The following is a 19,838-nucleotide window of genomic DNA, read 5'->3' on the forward strand; positions in this document are numbered from 1 at the left end:
TGCAGCAGCAGAGGCAGCAGATCCAGGTAGGTTTAGAGCCCATGTTTTCTTTTATCTTCCTCCCCTTTGCTGAGCAATGAGCTGCATTTTCACCACACGTGGTTCCCGTTGGCCTGATGCCATCTCTGCCATATCACTCGCAGAGTGCAGCAGTGGCTGGTGAAGAATGAAACCCTACCAGTGCTTCCTAACTGCAGGAGGCTCGGGATGAGTGAGAATCCAGCTGCTCTCTAATGCCTCCAGAGCTGTCCCCCAGCTCCCGGCACTGCTGACAGGTGGCATTGCCTTCCTGGAAGGACTCACTGCGTGTCTGCCTGCATGCCGTGCAGGCAGTTAGCATTTCAGTATTTGTGGCCACCTGGGCTGTTGCTTGGCAGAGGGATTTGCTGTCCTTAGATGAAAAATACAACAGGAAACTTCATCTGCTCTGTGGCTAAATTGAGCTCATGTTTTCAGTCTCTGCAGCTCTCTGCCCTGTTGATGTGTCCTCTTAGCAAAAAGTTCACAGAAGAGAAAATGATTACGCTGTACTTGGGAGCCACCAAACACTATGGGAAAATACTAACCATTTTTCCTGGACAATATTCTTAGTGTTTTCCCAGCCTCAGAGGAAAGATCAAGGAAAGAAGAGGGAATACCACATATCCTGAGGACAGCCACAGCATCTCCAGCTGATTGGATAAATGGGTAGTGTTCCTGATGGGATAGATCTGTAGCATTCCTGGCCTGCTGATCGGGCTTCCTGTGGCACTGGAAGGATTTGCATTAAGCTAGATAGCACAACAGTGCTGCAGCAAACTAGGGGAAAGCTAACATCCCCATTTTGACAGTGGAGAGGTGATCACCAGTGGAGAAGTGAAGACCAGAAAGGCTGTGGAGCCTCTGTGGGCTTACCCAGGGAATCCACAGCGTAGCTGAAAGACAAGCCTGGGCATAACATCATCCTTTTTGAGTGCCATCAGAAGTGGGATGAAGGCTCTCCTGGAACTAGAGGCACTAGTCAGCATAAATTGTTCCCGTCAATGTGCTTTATTGGACTACATAAAAATAGGATCGATAAAAGAGTTTAAAAAAGAAAAAAAGAGCCCCAAAATGGGCTCACTGAGCCAGACCAAGTCATAAACACATTAGAATGCAGTGGAGGTCAGGTTTCAGGTGGCATTCATGAAAACAGGGGATTTCTGGCATTGTTGGAGGGTGATTCATTTCACTGGAATATTTCAGGGAGGAGAACCACACAGGAGTTGGGAGCACAGACCTGCAAAGAGAGCGTCCTGTGTCAAGTTTCTGCTTCCAGCTTCGCTACTGCAGATTTATGCTGATACCATGTCTATCAGGAAAAGTTATCTGTTTCTGTTTAACTCAGATGAAAGCCCATGTGTGGTTGTTGCATTCTAAGTTTGCTAGAACTTGTTAATAATTTAGGATAATAAAGTCAGTCAAATTAATTCACTTCTAAAATTGAGCTTATTTGCATTGGCTTGTCTTTTTTGTAACAGATCTCTCTGCGGGCATATGTTTGTATAAGCTTTTTGTATGTGCTCGAGAGTGTTTGTATGCATATGTAATTTCTTTATAACCAAAAGAGGCTGAGCTGGATTTAAACATTGCACAAGAAAAATAGTTTCTCCCTGCCTGTGAATGTATTCTGGGAAGGTCCACCCCAAAGAGAAGCCAAATAGAGGGGAAATAAATCCATGGGAAAAATGGGGTTTGTAATGGAAATGCTCTCTTGTCTTAAATTATAGTCAGGCATATGTGAAGCTGCAAAACATGCTGGAGCATCCAGACGGTGCCTCAAGCTGGCCACACGTTCCCAGAAATAAAGAAAAACACCAGAGCCTACCTGCAGAATGACCTTTCTCCTAACTGACTTGCAGCTCCGAAGCTTTTGTGCTGGAAGAGATAGGGTAAGATACATGAAGTGACAGATTGCTACTGACAGTGAAAGGCTCTTTCAGCTACATTTCTCTGCAGCCACAGTGATATATCCAGGGGCTTGTTAGAGAGCAACAGCACCAGCCAATAACCAGTTGGTCTAAGCCCTAGAGATAGACCGTATGTCCCACACTCTGTTTCCTAATCAAGGAATGTAGAGTGAATTCAGCTGCAGTATTGCTTCTCTCTCACATGTTATATAGGAGGGAAACACACCCGTGTATTTATCTGTGGCAATGCCTCTATCTATAAATAACAATGTTTGTATCTGTGCGTGCGTGTGAGTGCATATTTATGTGTGTATGTATTTATTGTGGGCGAGGCTGGCTGTGGAGCAGCCCAGAAAATGGAAATCTTTTTGTGCAAATCATGCTTTTTGGAGGGAAGGAGAGCCAGGAGACCAGGGATGATGAATTGGCCCTGAACTGCGATGAATTTTTTTTTTAAAGGCAAAACAATTTCAGGGAAAGGGTCTCCAAAAAAGTCCAGTTTCGGGAGGTAGCTCAATTGAATTTCTGGTTCCTGGCTGCTTGCCTGGAGGGCCTCTTGTCACTTCTACTTTCTTCCAACAAGGCAGAAGGTGGAATTGACAGCAGCCTTCCTGCCAGGCTGTTAGAGAAGCAGTGAAGCCAGATGCTTTGCCTCCCTGCTCTCTCCCCCTTGTGCAGCCCAAGAGCTGGAGAGTAAAGTTGCTTAACTTTTCCATCTTTCTTCTCCAGTGTTCCTGGTCTTACCCAGCAGAGGTGCTGTGGAATGCAAAAATCAGCGCGTCTGCACAAAGGGGTTCTCAGCTGCTGGAGGACAGGAGTGTGCATGCTGCATGCTATTGTCATGCTTTTGTCTACAATAGTAAAGTCATACTTTTGTACAGTGTTTATGCAGAGAGGCGCGTTGATGGAGATGAGCTGATACACAATCCCCTCCCCTAGGGCAAGACCAGGGCAAATAATTGTAATATGTAATACATCACATAATGTTTTCAGAGCTTCCATTCCGCTACTTCTAAACCCAATCTCAACCCGCGCTATTTGTGGAACTGCATAAAGGTTGCATTATAGCTGATACCTAAAATATTCTTATGATTTCTTCTACAAGGACAATATCCTCAGCCCCTCTCTTTTTGTCTTTTTATAGGGTTATTGCCTTTAGATGGTGAGAAATTTTAAAAGATTTCTGCTGCTGTTGAATTACCAATTCTATATGCATCATTTAACTAGATAATTTGCTGACTCGAAAATTTCTGTGTAATCAAATTGGTTGGCTGTTTTAACACTCTTAAATGCTGGTTAAAATGATGTGGAGAATGGGCCCCTCTATTTAGATTCAGTAGCAAGGTAAGGTTATCTGATATAGTTTTTTGAGGTCTGACCTGCTCCAAGTTAGGGGTTGTGCATTTCCCAGCACACACAACCCGCAGAGCTTTTGTCCTCCCTTGCCTCTGGAGCCCATTGGCTTTGCTGAGGGCATCCAGACATCTCAAAAGCAGTGAGATCATAGGGCTTTATTAAAATACACACAGCCCTCTTCTCCTTGCTACCCAGAAGTTGTATCACCATCAATCCAGCGAGTGTTCATGCACTTCTTCCTCCTGCCACTGCTCTCTTGGTCCCTCTGCCACCGTCCCTGGGAGGGAGAGTTGTGATGGAGGTGGGCTTTCCTCCTTGTTTGGCATGCACTGCTGTGTGTGCCAAATCAGGCAGGAATGAACATCAGCCTAGGGCAAACCACGAACATTTGTAGCCTGCAGCAAGGCAAAAAAGATTGCCCAGAACAGCCTTTGGAAATATTTTGATTACCCTTGGTGAACTGGCAATCAACTAACTTGAGGGAAAGATCATAAGTGGAGACAAAATCTAAGGGGAATTTTATGCTTGGAGTCAAATTTCAGCAACATTTTTGAAGTGTTTCTAATTGGTATCGTTTACAGCCATCACCAAACATCCCCACATCAAAACAGTTCTGATGTATGTGGAAAACAGATCACAGTTGTGCAGCTCTAGTGCAGTGTTGTGAGGTGGGTAAATGTGGGGGTTATAAAAGAGTCTGCATATCAGCCTAACCACCGAGGTCCTTCTGAACAGCTAGATAGTCAGAAGACATTTTTAATGGACTGTGAATCAAAAAATAAATTTTATTTTTTGTATCTCCAGACTTGCCAGTGAAAGAAGAGCATGCATCTGCTTGATGGCTTTCAGATCGAGTCATCTGCCAGCCAAAGCAGTCTCTTCTTGCCTGCTTCCAAGAGGCATGAGCTTAAACAACTGGTCTCAGAGTGGGGTATATCTGCAGTCTTAGCTGTGAAGAAAGGTGATTATTCCTCCCTAGTAATTCAGTTTCAAATAAGGAAATTATCACACACACAGAGGCGTGCACCTTCCTCTGTTCTGTCAACATGCACTGCTAGAAAGATTTATTTCAGTAATAAGGTCCTTGCAGTGAAACTTAACGAAAATGAGGGGGCAAGTTTATTAATTATATATTTTCCAGTTAATGGAACATGATATTTAAAAGAAATAATTGCAGACATCTCCCTTGATGGCACAATTCATTTTCACTAATAAATGGTTTGTGTTTCCTTTTGTTGAACTGATCAGTTACAGAGACAAATCCTGCCTTGTGCTAGGCCCCTCTTATCTCTTTTTATTTGCAGGAGATGAAGTGCTCTCCTGTTCAGTGTATGCGGAAGAGACTGGAGCTGAGTTGCTATCTTCGTAACAGTAAAACTACAGCGAGATCTGAATTCTTTGTTCATGTTTCGTTGCCTGCTTTGAGGCAAGCAGTGGTGATGAGAGCAGACATCAGCCGTAGGGTGAGTACAGATACCACCCACACCAGCTCTGCCAGCAGACTGCAGCCTGTATCTGGTTCCTCCATTCTTGCCTGTCCCTCACAGCCCTGCTGCAGGCCCTGGTAGGTGTAGAAGCCTTGTTATACAGGACTCAGGTATGTCTTCCCTCAGGCTCCTTCTAAGCAGCCTCTTCCATTTATGCTGGAATGTCATGTAGGAGCTCTTAGAACACTTCAGCTCAGCGAGCACTCAAGCCATTTTCAAAACCTGGTCATGGATATACATTAGCTGTCCTTGTAGTAACCTGACAGGTTATCTCTTACAAAGGGTGGCCAGGTGAGTTCTTATATGCCCTGATATTTGTAGAGCAGGGATGTTGGTTTTTTTTTTTTTTTTTTTTTTTTTGCAGTATCATTGATAGTTTCTATATGCTCCTAACACCTTTCAAGCAGGTTGTCAGATTCTACCTCATGCAGGTGTCCACCTCTCATTTTCTTTCTGCTACCTGAGGTATACTACAGAGTGTGACACATAGCTGAGTGATTTTTATTCCTTCCACTTGAGGGAAGTATCTTACAACATTTTACACTAGTCCACTGCGGTTGACTCATGCCACCTATTCCTGAAAGGCAGCCAACAAGGTGAGAGAAGGTTTAAAAAAATTAACAGTGTACAGATAAAACTGAGACTGAATGTAGAAAGAGAAGTGGGACAAAATGCTGTAAGCAGACAAACTTGGTGTGCCCACTACATACAGAGCCATCCTGGGTGACCACGGACTGTTCCTACTTTCATTTTTTTTCTTTACAAACTGTTGGTGAGGTTGGTAGGTTCTCCCCATGGTGTTCACTGCAAAATAAACTATGACAAGTGAAGTCATTAGCTCTAATAGCTCTGCACACCTCAAGACAACAGTCCGTCATCAGTAAGATGTTGATGGGAACTCTTCAAGGAGGTGTTTATCTAAAGGCGTGCCACAGGGATTGGGGTTAGGTCCAGTCTTCTTTAGTATCTTCATTAGTGAGCTGGAAAAGGGGCTAAGCAGCGTGTTAAATGACATCTGTGCTGAAACAAAGGAGGGACAATGCAAAGGGCACTGGTACCAGCTGACCAGAAGTGGGTAGGGCTGGGCTGGATCTGCCATAGGCTTTCAGTCTGTCTTTGCATTCGCCTGATTTTGTAAATAAAATGTGAAGTCTGTGCAGCCAAGGAGGTGGGTTGGGTATTTGTAAGGGGATCTGTTCAGCTAGTGTTGGCTACTCTGCTTTATAACACAGGTTTTCTGCAGGCCCATCTTGTGAATATTTAAATGTGTGAGTAGCGGGAGGAGCAAATCTGGATGGAGGCTTGCGAGCACGGAGGGAAGTAGAGAGTGTGTGAGTTGCACGTCTCTTGCTCACGTGTGCATGTCTTCCAATAACTTCCAGACAGATTGTCATCCAAGCAGTTCTGACAGCTTGCAGGCATCAATCACACAGACTCTGCAATAACTCTGCAAGGTCAGGAAGTGGGATCAGGTGGGGGAAAGTCTGTGTCTCTTTGTTCCTCCGAGGAGCAATTTGTGCCTGAACAAGGAGAGGTGAACAGAGGGTAGCAGTGACTCCCGCAAGAGCGTGCATTTATTGCAGTCAGAGCTTCCCTGATATGCCTAGAGCCAGGGGTGGGAGCCAGGGCTGCTGAACCCCTGTTCCCTGCCTTGACCACTAGACACTTCCTCCCCACAGAGGCCTCACTATGAAACCACCCACAGGAGAACGGCTTTGTTATTTGGCAAGGAGAGCCCAGGCTCCACTCTACCCAATCCACAGGCACATTTCTGGGGTTACATGTTTACTAAAATCTTGGCTTTGCTGGTCTGGAGAGAATAAAAGTTGATTGTTCAGCAGCCAGGGGTCGGCGTCTCCCTGCCTGTATGTGTAAATATCTCTGTACAGCCCTACCAGGCCAGGGGGAATGTTTGTGGCGTAGCAGCCTGCTTGTGTTAGAAGCCTTCTCTCTCTTCTGTGAGAAACAGGTCTCTTGTTACCTGTTCTCTCTAAGGCTTTTCTCGTCTCTCCTATCCTTAACTTGGCTACTTTGGCTTCAAGGCCTCGTGATAGCTGGATTGATGTATTTATTTAATAATAAAACTTAAAGGGCTGGTTTTTTTCTACATTACTCTGTCCCAGACACTGGCTGTCTTTGAGGACCCGGGTCATGATGGAGTTAGCATGGAGAGAAGCAGGGCTGCTTGGTGTGAGTATCGTTTCTGCCACCCTGCTGTTCCTTCTGCCTCTCAGCATTCTCTCATTAAACCACATTCTCCTGAGTCAGCAGGAAAGATTGTCGCTGTTCAGGCTGTCCTGACCTTACCAGTTCCATCTCTCACCATGTGGAATGGATCATATAAAAGGGAGTTCACAGCCCAGGTCTACAAAAAGAACCATGTGACAATAGAGAGAAGATGACAGAAGACTACAGCAAGGGGATGGGCTTGCCATCGCTTTTATCTCCTGTGCACGTCCTACTAGGTGTCACAGTACATGTTTGCATGTCTCTCATGGCTCCATGCACCCATGTCTGAATGTGGCTGTGCAGATTTGGCAACATGTGCTTGCGGGGTGGAGCAGAGCCTCTGTGCATAGCACTACTGCTGCATCGGATCCCAGTTTTGTTTTAAAACGGGGAAGAGATCTGTATTCTGGATTTTGACCTGAGAAATCTGCTGCTCCAGATCTGAAGGCAGTCAGCTCCTGACTAGTGCAGGAAAGTGTTCCCCAACCCCACAGCTTCACACACTCAACTAATAGGCCTAATGGAACATTTTGCTGCTTTGGGAGACTTAATGTTAGCTTCCTAAAATCCTGAGTTCTGTGATATCTGCGTGACAGCACTGCTATGAGCAGAAGTCAGTCTAACTGGTTCATCGCTAATGTTTTCCTGTCTGTTGGGTTTACAGCCGAATAATGAAACTCACTTCCCATCACTCTCTGACCTTGGCTTTGCGGAGTGTTCAGGTGCATCTTAAAGACTTGGTGTTTCAAGAAGCAGAAGTCTGCCACAGCTGCAGCTCAGTGCAGTGAATGGCTCGTTGCCTTGAACAGTTTGTTTCCCTGAACGTGTAGCTCTTCCTTTAGGAAGAAGTCTGTATCTTCAAAATTTCTGCCCATAAAACTGATAACACTGAGACTATTTTACACATCAGCAACAGAATGAAGAAAGCAGAGGCAATCAGGACCCCAAATAATTATGTTTATCATCTATTATCATCATGCAGGGCCTGACTGCACATAAGCACATCTAGCTGGCTGCTTGCAAGAACAGAAGGCAGGGAGTACCATTAGAGAACCCACTGATTATTTAAAAGGATACTAGCCAGCTGCTGAACAGCACAGCAGGGCATTCTCTGGGCTGCGAGCACACCTATTTATTATGTATGTAGAAAACAAGGGCATGTCCAGTGCTGAACCCTTCTGTGTGTGTGCAGGTATTAGAAGGTTTGGTTTCTAGAGGTAGACTGCTGGGGAAATAACAACCCAGCCCCTTTCTGGCTGATCCTGGGAATTTGGAATCTGGAAAAGCCCACAGCTGCTTGAGCCCTTCTCCATGAAGGGGATTATTCCAAGGGAACTCTCTGATGTCTCCCCTCATGGCTCTGTTTGCTCCTCCCTAGCTTCATGCTGCTCTGGGAACATATAACCCTGAACAAGGACTTCAGGACTGAGTTTCCCACTAGCAGAAGTATCCTCCACCACATGGCTGCATGGTCTGAGGGTGCTGGGCAGAAATGTCCAAGCATCTTCAAGTGATCTCAGATCAGAAAGCACCCCCAAAACATTTGCTGCATTCTCGAAGGTAAGGAACAGAAAGTGCCTTCTCCTACATGCATCCTTGCAGCTCAGTCCTGTCTATCCAATTGCTGCACTGAGAAAGGGCCCAAGTATGTCCTGGCTGCAGTGTGTACTGTGGATTGCTGCACTCGGCCATTTTGTGGAAGGTCTTATTAGAAATCTGCTTGAAAGTAGGAATCTTAAGGCTGATAGCACAGCAAGAGTTAAAGCCAGATTTTGTATGTATGTGTAGTGAAATTAGTTGGAATCTCATCAAAAGCCTGTGCCTCTTCATCTCCGGAACATCTGAGATGCTATACGTTCACTTGTTTTGATGTTCAGGGCTATAAAGTGGCTTTGTAAAACTCTTATTTTCCACGATGATCTCCAGATGAGGATGTAAAATCTCTCCTTACTGGAGGCCAATCCTGAGGTGTTTCTGTGTGTACAGGAGGGCAATTTCTCATCCTCTGAGTATCTGTCAGTGGGAACTGGTGTTTCTCCTGCAGACACCACCCCTCTGCCAAGAACTTTCCTTTACCAAGGCTCTTATGAACTACTTTCAAAACTGGAATGCTTTTTTAGAGCCAGACAATGACGTCAGTGCATTTTTACTGAAATGCAAATGCAACCCAATCAGCATTTCACTCCCACACTTCAGTTTTCCTGCAAATTACTTTTCCATGGGCACCCTCTTCTTCTGGCTTATCTACAAGACTCTGATAATGCTGTCAAGGCAGGCACTGTTCACCTGCATTGAAAGGGCACCGGCCTTAGGGACAGAGCCAGGTTCTGCTGTATGGTTATCTCCTGCCAGTGAACCAAGGAGAGCTGAGCTCTGTGGTGTGCCCTGTGTCTGGAGGAGAGTCCTGCTTTAACTAAGCAGTGGTATTATGCCTGCTGTTTCAAGGCCATAAAGTCCTACAGTCACAGGGTAATGCTGGGTGAAAGGAGCCCCAGGGAGTCTTCAGTCCGGGCCCTTGCTCAAAGCACAAACAACTTCAAAGATAGGTCCAGTTGGTCTGGGCCTCATCCAGACAGATTTACAAATATATCTCTGTTTACGTGTTCCTCTGCCTCTCTAGGCTCCTGTCCAGCTCTTAACCACATTCAATGTGAAAAATGACTGCACAGGGGTTATCCTGGAGCTGGGTGCTCAGTAGCTGAGTGGGAAGTCTTTTCCAAAATCTTTGCCTTTTTCTGTGCCCAGGAGATAGAAGGAGGCCAGAATCCATCTCATTTAATTTGACAGTATCCATCCTAACGGATCAGCTTTTGGGAGGAAAAGGCAAGCAATGCACATATTTCTAGGTCTGAGTTCCATCTTAAGCCAAACCTTTCTCTTACTTAGAGCTTCTGCCTGATGGAGGAAAGTCTTTCCTGCTTTTGGCCTAAGAGGACTTGTTCTTTTAAGGCCCTCAGGATCTGGGGTCATCCTAGACCACTGAATCCCTGGACCAGCTGGTGAAAGGAAGATGAGATGATGGGAGTCAAGTAGGGGCTTTTACAGGAGCTGCAGAGCCTGGAGCAGGGCGGTGAAGGAAAGGATGCCCAGAAACTAGTGACCCTGGCTGGGCAGAGGCATTTCATTGATGATGTGTTTGCCTCTGTTTTGCATTGGTGAGTAGAAATAGAATCATGTTCCAAACCAGATTTTGGGCCAAGATGTCCCTAGCCAGCATAGGATGCAGGCTGGCTGCTGTGGGTTGAGCACTTGGATTCTAGGACTGAAGGCAGCTGCTGGCTGCAGCGAGGAGGTTCTGAGCTGTGGGGCGAAACCTCTGGACTTCATGTAGCATGAGAGGTGTAGAACAAAGCCTCAGGTGCTCTGGAACTGTACAACCACAAGATAAAAGGAGGAGGCCCATCCCAGAGAGTTCCCCACTGAAGTGTGAGACTGGTGGAGGTGAACAGAGGAGCTGTGAAGTGACTCTGACTGTGCTCTTGGTGGTGCGCTAATGGCTGTCAAGCTTCCTGCAGAAATCGCAGGGAAAGAAGATTTTGAAGAAGACAAGCTAGCAGCTCTGTGGGTGATCTTCTCATCTAAAAGTATGAATAAAGAAGAGCATGACTTCCTTGAAAATCTGGTGGGTGGACTGGTGCTATGAGCTGATAGAACATGGGGGCTGATGCCTTCATAATGAATGAAAGATGGCAGATGGGGAGAGGCAAGGAAAGACCTTCAGCACTAAGATAGTAAATCTACTTCTGAGAATGTTGGGATGGTGTTTTTTTTTTTCTTGGTACAAAAGAGAAAAGGGAGGATATTTGCCTGATGGTAATGCGAGCTATTAGAGGTAAATATGGTTGGTCCTCTTTCTCAGCCAAAGCAAAGACCAGCTTCAAAAGCACTGAGAGAGGATGATCTCCCTGGTATTAAGGAAGGCGGGATGCGTGAGGCTGCTCTTGTTTTGCAAGAGAAGATGAAGAGCTGATGCCCCTTCAGACCAGTAATGACTTCACAGCCCTACTTTTTCCCCACAAGCCTTTCCTCTTACACACTAACTATGCTGAGCCTACTTCATGGTGCCTGCAGTAATTGTGCTTTTAATTATGCTCTGTGTTTTTGACCATCTGTTGTGCTCTTTTCAGAATCTGTTTCAGTTCTGATATCCCCTTTGAGATGAAGGGACCGCAAGTGCACAAAGTATCCAAGGTGTGGATGAATCATAGGTTCTTCTGTTCTGTTCTTTTTTTTCTTTCCAAATGATTCATACCACTTGATCTGTTTCTTGATGCTTACTGAGCATTAAGCTGACGTTTTCATAGAACTGACAGCTATATGTATGTGGAAAGATGAGAGCCTACAAGGAGGAGTGATGTCTGTTGGACAGGAAAAGACAGGATTTTTTGGGAATATCACAGGAGTCTGAAGGCAGAGGCTGTGTGCAGCCTCCCAGCATGGAGCCCACTTGTGAGAGAGATCAACAGGCAGTTGATGGTGTCAGGAAGGTGCTGTAACTTGCTGACAGACGTGAGAGCAAGCATGGCACACCTCATCTTTGAACAAGAGACACAAAATGAAAGGTTAATGAGCCAGAGAGCTTGTTAGGAAGACAGAGCAGCTGCAAGCTTGGGCAGGGGACATGCAGCAATATCTTTAAAGAGGACTACATTCAGGGCTAGCAATAAAGTGAGCTGCACAGGAGGATGCACACACAGATCTGACTCTGATTTGGGTTTGTGTGTGGGGCCAGCATGGGATGCATGCCTGAAGGATGTGCAGGTTAAGTGCAGGTTATGTGGTTACCATGTATGGGGCAGACCCTGAGTAACCTCAGGGAAGTCTCATTCCAGGATCCTTCTTTGACTTCTGTCAGCTGCTTCTCATCTTGTCTTCTGAGCATCCTTTAAGGATGCCTTGGACTGCCTTGATGTGATTTCCTTCTGCTGTTGCTGTTTTCTTATTCATGGAGGGTGGTGAACGTAGCTCACCAAATTACTTGAGGGGCTTTCTCTCTTATTCCAGTATTCTGCAGGCAGGTTCCTTTCCAATACAATCCCTTACCTCCAGGGTTAGGTGCTAAGCATCAGTTATGTGAAAGTACTGTAAATGAGGTTCCTTCAAAAACTAGTTCTGTTTTGCTTAAGGCCATAACGGGAAAACTGCTGTGTTTCCATTAAATCCCCTTTGTATCAATCTGTAGAGCTCGCTGTGTGCGAGAGGTGCTGGGATCCCAATAGGCTGCTAATTAATTACCAACCCTACATTCTTTATTGGCAATGTAGGGCCTTCCGTCACTGCCTCTTGATAGTTAATTAGGTGAAAGCCAAGGAAAGGCTCTGTTTCAGTGGCGATCAGTTAACGTTCCTTCTGGCTTTATTCCTTGCAGACACTTCTTGGCAGTGTGAGGGGAAGCCAAGACTGAGCATATGGCTTGTTGCAAGCTCTGACCTTCCCAGCGATCTGGGGCAAAGCCAAGCGGCTGGAATCTCCATCGAGTGCCATTCAGAAGCCTACCTGATGCTATGGAAAGCCCCTGTGCCATTTCTGGGAAAATAAATCCATGGGTAAAATGCCAGTTGCTCTTCCCTCATATTATCCCCTACTATACAAAATGAACAGCTATGGTGGCACAGGAAGAGGAGGAGACTTATGAAATTTCCTTTGCAGGACCTGGTGCTAAGCAGCAGCACAGCTCCATGGATGCTCTCAGGTGGGGACTTGCTGGCCATGGGTGCCCCTTGCATGGCTCTGTGAATTCAGGGGACCATTGGAGAGCAGACTGGGATGCCTGAGGGCACACTTCTACAAGCCACACATGCAATCTGTTGAGATCTTAGTCGTCATCAAAGGAAAAAGCGTGTTTGGGATGAGTTTGGAAACTCTCCAGCCATTCTAAGTGTGAAATCTGCAGCTGGCTGGCCAGGAAGAGACCTTGAATAAGCACAACGTAACCGCTCGTGGTGGCTTGCCAAGATCTGGGTGGGAAAAGCCTTCCTTTGAAGAGGATTTCCCTCTTCTCCCAAGGACTCCCCAGCTGCTGAGCTTTTTTTGTTGCCCCAGCCTCGTGGCTAGGATTTGTATTTCTCAAGACCTTGAAGCCTATTCCCCTCTCCAATTCTTCACAGAGTTCACTGCAGCCTGGCTCCGGTCACACAGCTGTTTGCTCCTTCACTGGAACCTGCTTCGAACAGAAATGATTTTGACTTTATTTTCCTTTTGCTGTGCAGCCACCTAATTACTTAACATTATATTGCAGCCTCTTCCTACAGCATTGCCAAAGAGCTCATCAAAGCCTCTCTGCCCCAGCACTGGGGAAGGTGGATTATTAGTCTCTCCGTGTTCAAGGTTAGAGATGTTCCCTTCTCTCATGGACTAGCGACTCTTCCAGACACATCTTTAGCCTTGCCATTCAAGATCAAAACCAGAGGCAGCTGGGAGCGCGTTAGAGTAATGTGCACTCAAAGGCAGCACTTTGTTTCCTGTAAGTGACTATCAGCTGAGCCTGTGATGTGCTGAAATCGGACTGATTCTCCCCGCAGAGGGGAGCAGCCTGTCTGGGAGCTGGCTGTGGAACAGCGAAGGCTGAGCGCATACTGTGGCATGCTAATGACTGACCTTGTTTCTCTTGCTTCAGCCCTCGGTGTCTGCTGCTAGGAAGGTTTCTGATGGGTGATAGCAGCAAGTGTTTCCGTAGAGCAGACTTCACAAAGCTGAGATTCCTCCAGACCCTTGAGAGGCTGCTCTGGAGTATCACAAACTTAATACTTGGCATAACTGGATCCATTTGGTCTTGAGGTGGTGGGAGGATTATCTGGTCTCCCTCCTGCCTTGACAAAATAAGGCTCCTAAATCTCCATGTTTCACCTCTTTATGCATGTACTGAGTCCCAAAGCTAACAGTAGACAAAATATATCCTCACTGGCCATGATTTCTCAAATATGTGATGTCCTAGAGATGAGTTAATATGCTGGGCAGGAGGGGATATGTGAGAAAGCAAGAGGCTTGGTTAAATACTCCTGTCCTGCATTCAGATTTAGTGTGCATGCACCTGAGCTGTGTGCAGAGAGCAGCTGCTGGGGCCTGGCTGTTCCAGTGTCCCACACTGTATGCAGCACTGCAGCACTGGGAGGAAAAGCAAGGGAAGGATTTGCATTGGTAAGGAGAAGGAGCCAGAAATGGAGTGGGAAATATTGGAAGGGCAGTGGGCAGAGTCATGGGAGCCAGATCTGCTCTTGGATGGCAGCTGTTGCGTCCGTTTGCTCAGCAGGTATGTTCTTGCCTTCTCAGGAAGAGCTGGCTTTTCAGAAGAGAGGGAGAAGAGAACAGAGGAAAAACTGGAGGGGAAATGAGAGGAAATAAAAGGAAATAGAAGACAAAGGGAAAAGGCAGCAAATGGATGGAAGAATTAGACATGGAGTGCAGAAAGGACTGTATGTCCCCAGTTGCTTTGAGCACTCAGCAGATCCTGTGGTGTGTCTGCTTTATTACTGACAGAGTTCTCCCTTCTGTCGGCTTGTTTCCTAATTGCTGGTCTTGTAAACTGCTTGATTTATGGCTCTGTTCATCAGTTCTGGCCCTCGGGTATAACATGCTTTTCCTTCCAGGCTGGGAAGTGAATAACGAATTAACAGCCCGCCTTAGGTTCAGTAAGAAGCTAAGCATTCAGGGATCTTTATTGTGATGCACGTGCCAAATCTAACTGCTTAATTTTTACTTCTCATTCACGGATGCTATTCAGCGAGTCCTTCCCCAGGGCAGCAGCTGCGTCGTGGATGCTTGGTGCCTTTGAAGTGTCCCACAAGTGAAGCCACCAAGGAATGGATTTGCAGTTGGTTTGCACAGAGAACTCAATCTGTTTCCTCGCAGCTTGCTCTGGAGCTGACATTGTGTGCCATACATGCTTGTCTCGGACAAACTTCCTTTCAGTGCAGTCGAGGGATGAAGATCAAGGCAAAGAACAAACAGCCCTGCTGAGCCGAAGCTGTCACCCCCCGGTGTGCAAGCAGCCTTCAAGCCAGCCTCTGGCTGTCCTCCCCACATTCAGTGCTGAAAAGAGGTTCGTCCTAGGCCCTGGAGTAGGGTCCCTGGGGTCGGTGCAACTTTCATCCTTTATTGAGTGAATCAAGTACTTCTGCCCCCACAGTCCTTGGTGGCAATCATGTGCCTTCTGCACAGCTCTGATCCTTGTGGTGACAGGATTGCACCACTATGTGCTGGGTTTATGGAGCATCCGGGCCTTGGCACAGTGAAGTTTGTGCGACCCTGCAGCCCTGAACTGTGAAGATGGGAGCTCCCTGTATTCTGAGCATGGGGCTGTTCTCATTGACTAGAACTATGGCCAGGAGGTAACGTCGTGTTCGTACAATAGCTCTGCAACATTACAGACACACTGCAGTGGAGACTTCTGCACCTGGCAGTGTGGCAGAGGCTTAAAAACCTTTGTGAAGGAAGAAAGCTCTTGTACAGGACAGAGAAGCTACTGCAAAAGTGCAGGAGCTGTTCTGCAAGCATAACGCCATGCAAGAACTAGCTGGGGACTTGCAGGTCTCAAGCAGTTTAAGCTGACAGGTCCCTTCAGGACTTAGCAGTCCTGCCCTTGAACAGCCTCCTAGGATGCTGTTGCTCCCTGTGAGCTGCTTTGTTGCTGCAACATGAAAGGGGGAATTCAGGAGAATGGCTTTGTCTGTGCCCTCTGCTTGCTGCTATAGGAACAGGGGGCTCAGCTCTGTCTCACAAGAGGCCATGAGTGAAGGAAAGGAGCTTGGAAAGTCACGTGGAGCATTAACATAAAGGCCTACAGCCCTTCAGGTGCTGTAAAAAGTGTGTTAGAGGGAAAATTTTAGTGCATCTGCGCAGTCCTGGTCAGTTCTCACTTGTCTGCAGGAGCTCAGCATGCTTGGGAGCTCTGCTGGATGCTTTTTCTCTTCTGAGAATCCTACTGCAGTGAGAGTTGCTGGTGTCTCATTTTTCTTCTTAGGGCGCATGCAGGAAAGCAAAGCTGAAATAAACTACACAGTAGAGTGCTTCTTTCCCAGTAGCTTTACTGGTGCAGCTTGGTTAGGTGGCCGTGGCCATCCTTTGATATGCATTGTCTCTTATGGGTCTGCAGGTGCATTCTCACACCATGAAAACTACCTGCTGAGCAACCGGGCCAACTGGCCTATAAAGCTATAGATCTTCTGGTTGTTGTCCTTGATGGACAGTGTCATTAGGGCACACCCGAACAGGGGGCCATGGCCATGTAGTTAGCTGTCTGCTGTGCAGCTGGGGGCTCCCACGGAGAGGTGGCTTTAGTCATTTGGTTGCTTGTGCCAAGGAGTCAAGGATCCAAGAGAGGCGTTAAAAAAACCCCACTGAGAATATTAACTACTAATTGCTCAATAATCTGGATATGTGCTGAAAGTCCAGGTGTTACTGCTCACAGATAAAAAGGTTCAGAACTGCCTTTGGTTCTGTGTGTGCACATGCTCACACACACGCAGAATCCCTGTCGTGCTTCCTAAACTACGTGACAGGCAAGATGGTGCAGATAGAACAAAGGCAGGAGGTTCAAGGTCCTGGCTATATCTGGCATCCGGCTGATCTGAGGTGATGAGCCAGCAGCAGAGATCAGAGGAGCAGAAGCAGACCTGGGATCTGTGACTGAGGCAGATAGAGTTGATGCCTGCACCCCTCTTCCCCTCTTGTGCAAAGGTTGGAGCAATTTCTAAGCTGGGGACCACATCACCTCCTGTCTGGCTGCTGCTGTGGGTGGCATCACAGCACAGCCAACTTCTCTTCAAACATGTTCCTAGCGCTCACAGTGCACAAAGGGCTTTAAATGGGATCACAGTGAAATATTTCTCTTTAAACTCCGTATTCACATGGCAAGATCCTCTCTGTTACCTCTGACCCGTTCCTGCTTTGCTGCTGGTATGTATCTACGTGCTACAGCATTCAATCATTTTCCAGACAATTGAACGGGAGCCGCTCCAAATACTGTCACTTTCCCTCTCCCGTGCCCGTGAGTAGGAATTACCTTGAGCAGGTTGTAACCGTGTGTGCAGTAATGACTGTATCAGTGAACCCAGTTCCCATTGCCTGGATGCAGGTACAAAAGCTGCTAAGGGGAAATCTTACAGCTGAAGATGTGATCAGATGAGCATCTGATCCATCTTTAGAACTGTTTTTTTTTTAAGTTCCTATATTTCAGTGAAAGGTTACTGCCCCTCTGCTGTCAGGTCCTTTCCTGCAGCGCACGTAAGTAACTCTTCGTGCTTCTGTTCTGTGCACCACAAAGTAAAAGCGGGCTGTGTGAAAGCCCTGCTGGCATGCTCTTCTTGCTCTGAGTATGCTGAGGTTGGGGATCTGACCTTTCACAGGAGTCAGCATCAATGTGAACGTCCCAAGGTTGTGACAGTCAGCCCTGTGACAGTGCAGCCTCAGTGGGCACTTCTGTCCATCCAGTTGCCTGTGGCGGATGTGAAAGCATGAAGTTGGTTTACTATGGAGCAGATGAGCCCATGGGTTTGTGCATTAACTGTGGAAGAGCTTAGATTTCCAGCTCAACCCGGATCGAAGAGGCTTCTGGACCACGTGCCAGCTGGGCTCTCATACAGCCAAGCGCCCTAAGATGTGGCTTGGTGTCAGCACTGTGGGGCTGATCTGACCACAGCTGCATCTTCCTAGCAGCAGGTCTGAGCCAGGTTGATCTCCAGGAGCGGGATGGTAAAACTGAAGGATTGCAAGCTGGAGGGAGAAGCTGGTGGCAGCCCCCACAAGCAGTTGGGTGTTTTCCAGCTCTCTCCTACTCTCTGTTGCAACTCCCAGCTTGCCTGGAGTCAAGGACACACAGTCACTTGCTGTCAGTCTTTCTCTCCCCCGCACAGTGCATACAGGGATGTGCTCTTCTTAGGAAGTGAAGGTTACCTGCAGGTTGACGGAGCCTTCTCTGGCTTTTGTGGTGATAGAAAGATTCATCTGGCTTTAGTCTGTTGAGCTGGCTCCGAGCACTGTGCCTTCAGATCCGCAGATCCTCCCTGCAGCTCAGGAGCAAATGTTGTAGACCCCCAGGAGAGCTACGGTCCAAAACTGGCAAGTGCCCTGCTCTGTGGAGAGCCAGCTAGGACCGTGCCACCTCTGCTGTGAGGAGACACGAGGCGGGGTGACCTGCAGCTATCTCTTCTCCCCAGGAGCACAGAGCCCTGTGTGCTGGTGCGGAGGTGTCGAGTCCTGGCAAGGCAGGCATGGGGAAAGGGAGGTGACTTTTCCTCTTGGTCGCTTTGTTATTTAGGTAACAGGGGGAAGAAAGGAAGTTATTGTTTAGTTAAGGGCTTGTGTGTCCTTTTGGGGAAGAAGATTATGTTTGTCTTTGGCACGGAGGAGTTATTGTGTACTGGCAGTTCATTTTAATTAGTTGCTGTTTCTTTACCTTGGCTCCATGTAACCAGAGAAGAAATTTCTGAAAGGGGAATTTTAAAAAGAGAGTGAGAAAAACAACAAAACAGAGCCTAGATCTGGGCTGGGGTTTGGGATCTGTGCTTCCACTTATGATGTGGAATACCAATAACTGAAAATCATAAAACCATGACAACTTACCAGGAAAAGCTTTGCCCATAGGGGCAGGGGAAGTGCCTTTCTCTTCCTTGCCTCCATGTTCACTTCAGGGAATGAGTGAGGGAAGTGTCTCCCTGGTGGGATTAATGGCAACATGGAGATGAGCTGAATGTATAATTCCTGGAAGAAGGAGATTGTACCAGCACTAGTGTAGCCCATATGCCTATGAGTGCTTTATCATTTTCTCTCTTATGAAAGCACCCAAAGAATTTTCTTCTCTAACTTCTGCCCATGAGATTGAGTTGGATCAGATGGGAGCTGGGGAGGCTGGGATGAGTGATATAATTTGTTACTATGAGGATATTTAGGCACTGTTTATCTGACTTTAGTTAGAATTAGGCATCATACAGGAGCTGAGCCTAGGGCAGAGGACCTTTCCCTCCTGTTCCTTTGTATCCATCCTCTTACATCCTTTTTTTTTCTCTGTCTCCTGGTGAGGGGAGCAGGAGCGGGATTCCTTCCTTGTAGTCCCGGCTGTGTGTCCAGGCTGCAGCTGTCCTCGCAGCCCATTCAGCCCCCCTCTGCCTTGTCACCGCATCTCTCCCTTGGAGCTGCAAGGTGACAGTCACAACAGCCGGGGAGCAGAACAGGCAGCTGGGCTTTGGCAAGTGACAGGTCAGGGCAGGGCTTGCTTTTGTGCAGGCCATAAGGACAGGAGCCCTCCTGCTACAAAGAGAGTTACAGATTTCTCCATTAAAGCCGCCCGGGGCTCTCCAGCCCGTGTTTTCAGGCTGGCGGCACTTGCTGGCAGCCTGTTGCCCATGGAGCGGGGCTCTGTGCCTTCTGTCTCCTCTATTCTCTCCGAGGGCACCTCCCCGCTGTTCGGGTCCGAGTGAGCTCGGGGTCACTCCCACTTCAGGCCTTTTTCCCTTCCCTTTCCAGCTCCTTAAACAACAAAGGTGTTGAGGGAATTTATACCTCTGCCTGGTAACAAGACAGATCAGTGAGATGCTGTCACTGTTTTGTGAGGGCTCCATAGATTTTTATTGCTTCTCAGTCCTTGGGTTCCCAACCTTCCTTTGGCTTGTAAATTGCCCACAAGATGCAGACACAGCTCCTATTCTGTGAGTTCCTTTGATGATTTTATTTATATCTCTTGCTTTGTCTTGTCTTTTATTACAGGGAGACTGCAATTAATTATTATCCCATCAGCTTCTATTTAGCCTGACAGTACAATGCAACACGCGGTGTCCAACCTTCCCTGCCTCTGTGTGCACAAGCGAGCAGCTATTCTTGAGAGGAACAAAGGCGCTGCCAGTTT

General features: G+C 47.1%; 1 long non-coding RNA gene across 1 annotated transcript in view; it reads left to right on the forward strand.

Moving 5' to 3' along the window:
- Nucleotides 1-19,838, forward strand: part of LOC110403604 — a 98,970-nt gene that overhangs the window by 38,154 nt on the left and 40,978 nt on the right. Inside the window, exons 4-7 of the long non-coding RNA XR_002441754.1 lie at nt 1,749-1,910; nt 4,589-4,747; nt 12,369-12,546; nt 12,650-15,038. This is a non-coding gene — a long non-coding RNA (uncharacterized LOC110403604). The remainder of the gene's footprint in view (nt 1-1,748; nt 1,911-4,588; nt 4,748-12,368; nt 12,547-12,649; nt 15,039-19,838) is intronic.

The sequence above is a fragment of the Numida meleagris genome, chromosome 9, assembly GCF_002078875.1.
Source record: "Numida meleagris isolate 19003 breed g44 Domestic line chromosome 9, NumMel1.0, whole genome shotgun sequence".
Classification (NCBI taxonomy): domain Eukaryota; kingdom Metazoa; phylum Chordata; class Aves; order Galliformes; family Numididae; genus Numida; species Numida meleagris.